At 42.8% G+C, this 9,112-nt stretch overlaps 2 long non-coding RNA genes across 2 annotated transcripts; both read right to left on the bottom strand.

The window, feature by feature from the left end:
• Positions 1-638: 638 nt before the first annotated feature.
• Positions 639-4,477, bottom strand: LOC123494394 (uncharacterized). The gene is made up of 3 exons (XR_012188271.1): positions 3,925-4,477; positions 2,034-2,159; positions 639-1,526 (listed from the first exon to the last, which is right to left on the bottom strand). It is a non-coding gene; the product is annotated as an uncharacterized lncRNA (long non-coding RNA).
• Positions 4,478-7,734: 3,257 nt separating this feature from the next.
• Positions 7,735-8,894, bottom strand: LOC120966000 (uncharacterized). The gene is made up of 3 exons (XR_005758957.3): positions 8,738-8,894; positions 8,398-8,646; positions 7,735-8,145 (listed from the first exon to the last, which is right to left on the bottom strand). It is a non-coding gene; the product is annotated as an uncharacterized lncRNA (long non-coding RNA).
• Between the last annotated feature and the right edge of the window lie 218 nt (positions 8,895-9,112).

The raw sequence follows: 9,112 nt of genomic DNA, 5'->3' as shown, positions 1-9,112 counted from the left end.
TACATAAAAAAAGTTTTAAGGACAAAACATTTGGCAATAATTCCTTTAGGGGAACATTTGGTGATAAGTTGATAGACGAGTCAAATATCTCCTTTATCCATTTCATGGGGAAAAGGTCCATAATGGAAAAGCTACCATATTTTGGAAAGATCGTTGGATTAGGGGTGAAGCTCTATTCATTAACAATTTCTATAGCCGTCTCCTTCCCCAAACAAATCTAGGGTTCCTCTGCCTCCCGCTAGCGCCGCCGGTGGTCCACCTCGTCTTCGGAGGCCTTAGGGCCATTGTGGCGCGGTCGATCCCAGCCCTTGCTGGCGGGAGGGCTTCGTTTTTAGACGTTTCCTCAAGTTTTGTTATGGTGCTATGAACTGGTCGTAGATCGTCTATATTCGTGTGTCTTCAGATTGAATTCTTGCGATCTACGCTACTCTTTAACGGCGGTTGTTGTTGTTCTGGTGCACTGGTTCTATGAGATCTTAACACGACAACTTCCCGACTGTCTACTACAGTTTTTCCCGTCTTTGGAGAGGGAGGGGCGACGACGACGGCGCGTTATCGGCTTGCTTCAGTGCTTGTAGTCGTCGCTAGATGGTCTACGAATCTAGATGTAATTTTTACTCCCTCCGTCCCGAAATTCATGTCGCAGGCGTAGTTCATTGCCAATTTTATAAAAAAGCCCTCGTAGTTTCAAAATAATCACAAACAAGTCCCTCCACCTCGTCTTCTTCCTCCGCTGTCGCCCGTGCGTCTCCAGGGGCCGGCGCCGCCAAGCTGCGCGATTGCCGCCCACCAGGAAGTGTTCCGCCTCCGTCGCCACGTACCTTCAACGCGGCCGCCGTCGCCAAGTACTTGCTCCGCCACCGCCGCCCAGACCTGCACGGCTGCGCCGCTGCGATCCCCTCCCGCGGCGATTACCTGCGGGCGTCGCCGGAATTTGCCACCACGATCCGGTGGAGCAGGAGCTCCCTCTCATCGTCCTCGAGCTCCTGCGAGTCCTCCTCGTGCTCCCGCGAGTCCACCTTGAGCTGCCTCCCGTGCGCCACCACGATCCAACTACGGGCATCGCCGGAGCCGGCCTCCACGATCCGGTGGACAGCAGCTCGCGCGCGTCCTCCGTGGTCTCCCGCGATTCCTCGTCGACCTCCCACGCGCCGCCGTGGTGCTCCTTCTCTGCCTGCGTGCCCGCCGATGGTGCTAGCCCGTGCTGCTGCATCTTGTTTCTCCTCTGTTTCTCCCCTGCCGCCGGTGGAGCTAGCCCGTGCTGCTGCTGCTCCTCTCCCCGTGTTGATGCTACTGCTCCTCTGCCTGTGCCGCTGTTGCTGATCCGCGTTGATGCTACTGCTCCTCTGTTGTTGCTGTTGACTGCCGCCGTGACTGCTGCTGCTGGTGCTATTTGCCCTCTGAAGAAGGTACTCCATCAGAGTACTGCTAGCTGATCTTGGACTGCTAGCTGAAGAAGGTACTCCATCAGATGAAGTGTTTGTTTCCTTTGTGCATGGTTCTTTCCAAAATGTGGGAAAAACTAACTGAAAAAAGCATGCATGAGCAAAAATATGAGAGCACATACATAAAAATTGCACACTTCCATGTCTTACAGATACCGCCATTGGAGCTGAATTAATCGAACTGAGCAAGTTTCTTGTATGAGCAAAAATACTAAGCATTCGACCTTACGGCTCACAGCCAATTTGATAATGCATGCGTGGAAATAAACACTTCTGACAGATTACTTAAACACCCAACAGCGTCTGAATTCTGTCAGAATCCATACATGAACACAAAATAAATAAGGGAGGAGTGCCTTTGGAGATGGAACTATTTTCATCTGGAAAATGAGTTAATCATGCTGCAAATTAGGATGCATGACTAAACATCTCACCAGGATGTTTAATGAGGTAAAATGTTCCTATTTAGACAATAATAACACTACAAAGTAGCTAGAAGATCTTGCCTACTGGTAAATGCATGCTTATATTTTTCTTACATAAAAAAGAACAGATTAGATAGAACAAATAGAGCAGTTGTTATCATACCATCTCTTCAGTTCTTTACTTCAGCCAATTGATTGGAATGTGCTGTAGTTTCAGTTAACTGACAACAACAATTCTGCAAAAATAGTATTAACTGAATTCTTTGTGTTGCCGCCAGAGCTCATGTTCCTAAGGAAGGAAGAAGGTAAAATTCAGTTAAAATGTCAGGTTTCAGTTAATCTATACTCCAAACTGTTAAAATTTACTGTCAATTTTCACGGTGAAACTGATAGTCATCTGGTGAAATTGAATGTTTGTCTAGATCAATTATTGCTAGCATTGTGGAATTAGAGCAGATCAGCCAATTTTGAACATACGCAAACACTGTACTTTGCTATCCGTCAAACTGTTATGTCACTGAACATATGCAGTCACTAAACATATGCAAATTTGGAGTAATGTTTGGTACTGCTGGAATTACTCTAGTTTGGAGTACTCCAGAAACTATGATCCCCACAAGTTGTACAGAAGCTTTATCACATTAGAAGTAGTTATGTTTGAATTAATTTGGGTTATTTGGATTTATTTGAATTGATTTGGATTCATTTTAGTTATTTGAATTATTTGGATTTATTTGAATTATTTGAATTGATTTGGATTAATTTTAGTTATTTGAATTAATTTAAAATATTTGGATTTATTTCAATGAGGCATCGTAATGTCACAATCAGTATACTTTTAAGGTTAGTAGATTTATTTCAATGAGGCATGTTCTAAAGTTTTGAGTAAGTTGGAGCAGTACAAAAGCAAGTCTAAAGTTTTCAGTACAAAAGAAATCTACTGAATTCTTGTAAAAATGTCTACTGAATTTGCTCCATGTTCTAAACAGAGTACTCCTATATTAATACAGCAATCTGCCATAACTACTCCATGCCATGGTCTTGAAATCTTAAGTCCAAGAAATCTATCAGAACTACAATGATGGCACGATTTCTTCAGTCTAGTGAACAATTTTTTTCTATTGGATCTACAGTGAACAAATTTATTTGGATTAATTTGAATTAATCAGAATAATTTGAAAATTTTGGTCACTACAGGGCCACTACACTACTATACATGGCCACTACACCGCTCCATGTCAGTACTATTCAGAAACAAACTTGGCTGAAAATTCAGTCATTATAAAATTTGCTTCAGTCAGTCTACTCCTAAAATTCAGTAAACAACTACTCTGCATACATGCTGGAGATCAACATCAACAGCTACTCTGCATATTTTCCAAGATGTTTCAAAGATATGCACACTACTTTTTTACACACAACAAACAGAACTTTTTTGCATCTAAGAAAACCTCATGGATTGTCCTAAATACTCCGTGTCAATAATTATGGTACTAACTGATTGTCAACAATTTCTTTTGGTGCACAATTCAAACAGAAAAATGACAGTACAAGCAGATCTTCGGTACTCCAATTTCTTTCAGTTTTGACAGCTTATTTTCAGTTTCAAAATGGAAAATACAGTTCTTCAGCACTCTAATTTTACAAACTGAAAATAGCAGCACCAAGAATTGAGTATAACATGATTGTTGTGAATTGCCAAATACTCCTACAGGTCAACATGTGTATCAACTTTATTGGCAATAATTTTGTTGATCAACATGAACTACAAGTCACTGTTCTCCTTTGTACTAGAGCATCTCTGTATAATACAGACTCGAGTATAACTAGAGCATCAACTACCGAAGCATGAACTTGAGTACATCTTCAACAAATAATTACTGAAGCACATGAACTTGAGTTTCTCAGAGTTGACTTGTTAGCAGTCGATTTACTAGCTAGCTCGTCATGTTTGGCAGCAATAATTTGGATCTGGAGCGCAGGGAAGAAGAAAATAAGCTGCAGATCTAACCGAGGAGGAGGAGGTGGGGAACAGCAAGGAAATCTGGTCTTACGTGGAGCGTGCGGGCGGCGAACTTGACGCCGATGGTGGACTTGGAGTCGAGGCAGAACTCCTTGCGGGTGAAGCGGGAGAGGAGATTGGACTTGCCCACCACAGAGTCGCCAGTCAGCACCACACCGGCGAGCTCGACGGTGAGCTCCTCCACCTTGAGCGCGTAGCCGTCCGAGGAGCGGAAAAGGGGCACCTGAGCTCCTCCACCTTGGTCGACGGCGTCATGGAGGGGGCGAGCTTCGTGGTCGAAGGTGAGGAGGTGGTTGACGATGGACAGAGGCGGAAGGAGAGCGAGGACTCCGGACAGTGGTCTCCAAAAAATCGAACCTTCACGGCCGGCGAGCAGAGGGGAACGAGGCGGCGGGGGCGGAGAGGACGGAGACCACCGCGTGGGGCGATGGCGGGGGGGGGGGGCGGGGGGGGGGGGGGGGGGGGGGGGCGTGCGGCAGCGGGAGGGGGAGCAAGGCCGCGGGGGCGAGGGCAAGGGAGGCGCGACCAAATCGGCCGGCGTCAGAGAAGAGTGAGGAAGGAGACAGAGGACCGCGGGTTTGGTCGGGAAAACCACAAGGGCTAAATTGCAAAAATGCCGCCGCGACATGAATTTCGGGACGGAGGGAGTATTATTTATTGATGTCATGATTAAAATGAATAGATTAAAAGTATCCCGATCAAAATAAGTCATTAAACTTAGAGGTCTGTACCCTAGGGAAACTCTAGCACTTTCTCCTAGAACATGGTTGTGGACAACGTGATTCAGAGTGATCTAGAACTATTTTTTCTTAACTGTGAAGGAACGACTACACTCCCCCGCGGAAAAAAGAAGACTGCACTCATGTCCTGAGCAACGTTCATATATAGCAGATCCAAGCAGCGCAACACGTCACATCATTTTGCAAATATTTTTTAGAACTAGAGAAAATTCTGGGAAGCTCCTATTGGACGGTCAGGAGGGGCGACGCACTGGGAATCCGAATGGGCCAGCCCATTGGCAGGCAACGTAGCAAGCTGTACGCTAGCGAGCGATAGTGTAACACCTTCTTTTAGGGGAAGGATACTGTAAAACCTGGTTCACCGTAGTGGTACTGTAACCCAGTTCACTTTAGCAGCTCCCTGTAGCACAGTTCAAAAAATGCGACAATTGTTGAAAGCGCGAACGGTTTTCAACTTTGTAAATAAATTTTAAATTTCAAAAATATTCAACGAATGCAAACATTATTTGATAAAAGTAAAATTTTAGAAAATTTCATTTCTATTGAAAATTACGAATAAAATTTGAAATTACAAAAAAATATATATATATCAATTTTTTATAAATTTTCGAACATTTCGTGTACGAGAATTTGAAATTTTAGAAATATCCTAATATTTTTAAAAACTTCTATTTAAAAATCTCAACCAGTCTTTGAAAAAGCAAATAACTTCAGAAAATTTGGAACATTCCATGAGACAGAGGATCCCCTCGCTTCAAGGACAACCTCTAGTGGGCCGGTTCATAGCCTTTTTTTTGTTTTCTCTTTCTCAGTGCGATTTTTTTTTCTTACTTATATTTACTAGTATTTATGCATGTGCAATGCACGTAAATTATGAAGTTATTTTTGTATAAAGAAAATGGTCATATACATGCTAATAGATTTAAGGTAAACAAATATTGGTGATATAAGAATGCAGAATATTTTTCTTTTGATAATATACCAAAATACAAGTATTGCTGAGGTAGCAATTAGTATGGAAGCCCTAAGGACACGACAAGAATTCGAAAATTGTACTACTTTTATTTTCTCTTCTTCCCATTATCCTCCTAGCTCCTCTCGCTGGTGTTGTTGCGGTATACTCAATCTGTAACATGGCGCAACATTTATTATGTATGGGACTTTTTTCTGGGAAGGGTGAGGCGATGGTTCCATGTATCTTGTATGGGCCTTTTTTCTAGGAGGGGTGAGGCGATGGTTCGAGATCCTGAAGCTATTGTGGTCTACTGTACACTACGAGTCCCGCTTCTCTCAGCTGTTAGATTTAGTAGACCAATGGTTAAGATTGATGCTCCAGATCCAATTCAAAACTTGTACACGATATAGTAGTGTATAAATTTCCAAAATTATCTAAAACATAGATATGTAAGATTTTTCTTTATTTTCAATACGTTATAAAAAAGTTTGTACATTTTTTAAAAATGTTCATGATATTGTTTTAAAAATTTCATGCAATGTTTAAAATGTACACGTGTTAAAAAAACCATTGTGAATATTTTAAATTTTCTTGTAAAATGCAAAATAAGGTCCATACCATTTGAAAAAAACATTCGTGACTATAACACTTTACAAATCTTTGCATATTTAAAAAGTTATCCCTAGCATTTATGAAAAAACACATGCGTCAAATAATGTTTAATGCATACTTGTATTTTTAAAACATATTTAATGTGTATTTAAAAAATATTCAATGTGTATCTGAGAATCGTTCAGCATGTATCATAAAAATTTCAATCTCTATACGAAAGAATGTTCAACATGTACTTGAAAAAAGTTTACATCTATTTGAAAAATGAAGAAAAACAATTAGGAAAACCGAAAGGAAAAAACAAAGATACCATTAAAGAAAACACATAAAAAATCACGCATAAGCTCCTAAACTTGATCTGTACCGGTCCATAGACGATTTCCAAAACCACTCCAGGAAGTTACAGGACTGGCACACTAGCGTTCGCGCCAGAGGCAAGATAAGCTATTATCTCGCATTAGGCGAGATATAGCTCTCACAATAGACGACCCTGCTAGGCACGCCTCTAGGACAACAGAATCACGTCGGGCCGCCTTGGCACGGTTCTCGTCCAAATCCAGTTACACATCTTTTTCGTTTTATGTCAGGCGTGGTAGCAGGCAAAAATTCTTGGGCTGAAAGACCTAACCACCATACAAAATGCTCTTGGGCTGTAGCTAGTATTGGCCTATGAGTATGAGTACAATCTAGATCAAGCATTCGTCAAGTTCTATTTGTCGTTCACAAGGGTATATATGGCGATATTCAGCGGATATTCGTTTATGAGCCCAGGCTCAGCTGATCCTGAAATCACCACCATTCGCTTGCATGGGGATGCGTGAAGTAGTGCTGTATTTTACTCTGTATAGCATATGTATGGACGGAAAATGAAGCCTGCCCGCGGGCGCATTAAATGCGGCCACAGCATAAGGGAGAGACGGAACAACTAATTGGAGAACGGCTCAGGCACTATCTACTGTTCTCTGCTTGCTTCCCCTGCAAATTAATTAATGTAAAATGTCAGCCCCAAAAATATGAACAGTTGTATGTTCAATTGAATGTCCTGCCTCAAAGAGCAATTAAGCATTTTTTTTCCAGTACGCACGAAGTTAACTTTTCCGTAACAAGTAGAGAGGAGAAGAAATATGCAAACCTCAGGTAAGCCTATTACCTAAGATGAATTTCTACTACCCCGTTTGTCCTTCCTCTTGCATGGAGCACATCCTCCTGCAAAATATCTTGAAATGTCAAAAATGGAAGTACCGCAGACGTAACAGTGCACAACAACAAATTATCCATGATTTCATATGCAGACTCTAGAGCATCTACAGTTAACAGAAATACGAAGAAACCCACATATAATGGAAATTAAACATGTAACTTTCAGTTTCTATACACTTAGATAACCTCAAACTCAGATGAAGGTTTCAGTACACTGACAGCGAGTATCAGAGATATGCTGCTGCAGTGCATTACATGAGAAAAATCACTAAATACATCTTCGGTGATGCAATTATCTCAGAGAGACTGTAGGACGCGAAAAGGATATGCTCTATTCCAGTGGATTCTTTCCAATCAACAACTATCTAACAAACAGATATACATGCATGTTACATATAGTTGCTTCTCAGTATAGCATGAAACTTGCAAATCAGCTGATCTGCAGGTAACAAATTTGAAGTCCATTTTCTTAGTACACAACCAACATCCGCAAACGATCTCCTGCACTGATTTGGTCCTCTCGGCATTCAGCCTGTTCTTTCCATACCTAACTCCCAAGCCGACCTCTCACGAATACAAGGTGTAGAAATCATATCCATCGCCAAGTGAGTCGAAACTAATTCCTAGTTCTGGTGTAATAACACTTTGTGTTGGCTCCTCCACGTATTTGCAAATCGACTCCTCTTGTGCACTCATCCTAGAGGGGCACGGCATCCTGTCGGGTGGTGCACTGCCGAGACGCAACCTGCATTTTTCAAGAAAACCATTACTTTTCATTAGGTTCAACTACAAAGTATGACTGTTCAAAGTAATTGCCGGACTAGGAGAACTAACAAGTTATCTGCAGGAACAAGTTCTCATGGGCAGTGAACTTGATTTAAATCTCTCTAGGGAGAAGGAAAACTACAATACGAAGATATAGACCATACTACAACAGTTTAACATCCAGCCATCTACAACAAAATGCAGAGAAATTGGGTATGCATCCAGCGCATACCTTTTTGTCCAATCGGGCGCCTTGGGGTTGAACCTGTCGGACGATTGGGAAGACCGAGTATGCCTCACGCCACCGGCGCATGCCGCCCTGCGACTCCTCCGGCCGGCGACACCAACTTGTTGCCCTCATCCAGATCCTGCGTTTGACTCCTCCAGCACAACAGGGCTGGCTTCTCCCGTCCGCAGCACAGCGACAGGGACCGGATCTGGGTGTTCTAGGCTGCCGACGAACTCCTCCCGAAGTGGGAACCTATAACGCACCGCCGGTCGTGGTGTCAGCCCCCAGTTTAGAAACAAATCTCTGCAACCACTAGATCTCAATCGAGGAATGATGCACTTACCTGTCAAGGCATCCAGCAAAAACAAAGACCAGCATCCACCATTAGTACGTCGCCGGCGGGAAGCAGCGGCCGCCGCAGCTGAAAACCGGATTTTGGGAGGCTCCTTGGGCGGTGCGGGGATGGGAGTGGGCTGTGTTGGCGACGGCCGACGTGGTTTCTAGAAACCTTTTCTTTTAGTTCGACCTTCAACGACGAAATCATTAATTAAGGAGTACTCGTTGCAAAGAACACTTCATTTTTCCAGGTCGCGATAAGTGATGCACATGCAGCATGCCACTTGTCGCAACCTGTGAGTTTTCCCTTTTTTTCGTAGATCCGTTTATTTAAAATGTTTTATCTCTTAAACCGTGCGTTCAAATCTCGAACCGTTTTCAT

The sequence above is a fragment of the Aegilops tauschii genome, chromosome 6 (genome assembly GCF_002575655.3).
Source record: "Aegilops tauschii subsp. strangulata cultivar AL8/78 chromosome 6, Aet v6.0, whole genome shotgun sequence".
Lineage (NCBI taxonomy): Eukaryota > Viridiplantae > Streptophyta > Magnoliopsida > Poales > Poaceae > Aegilops > Aegilops tauschii.
This window is presented reverse-complemented; position numbering and strand designations above follow the sequence as displayed.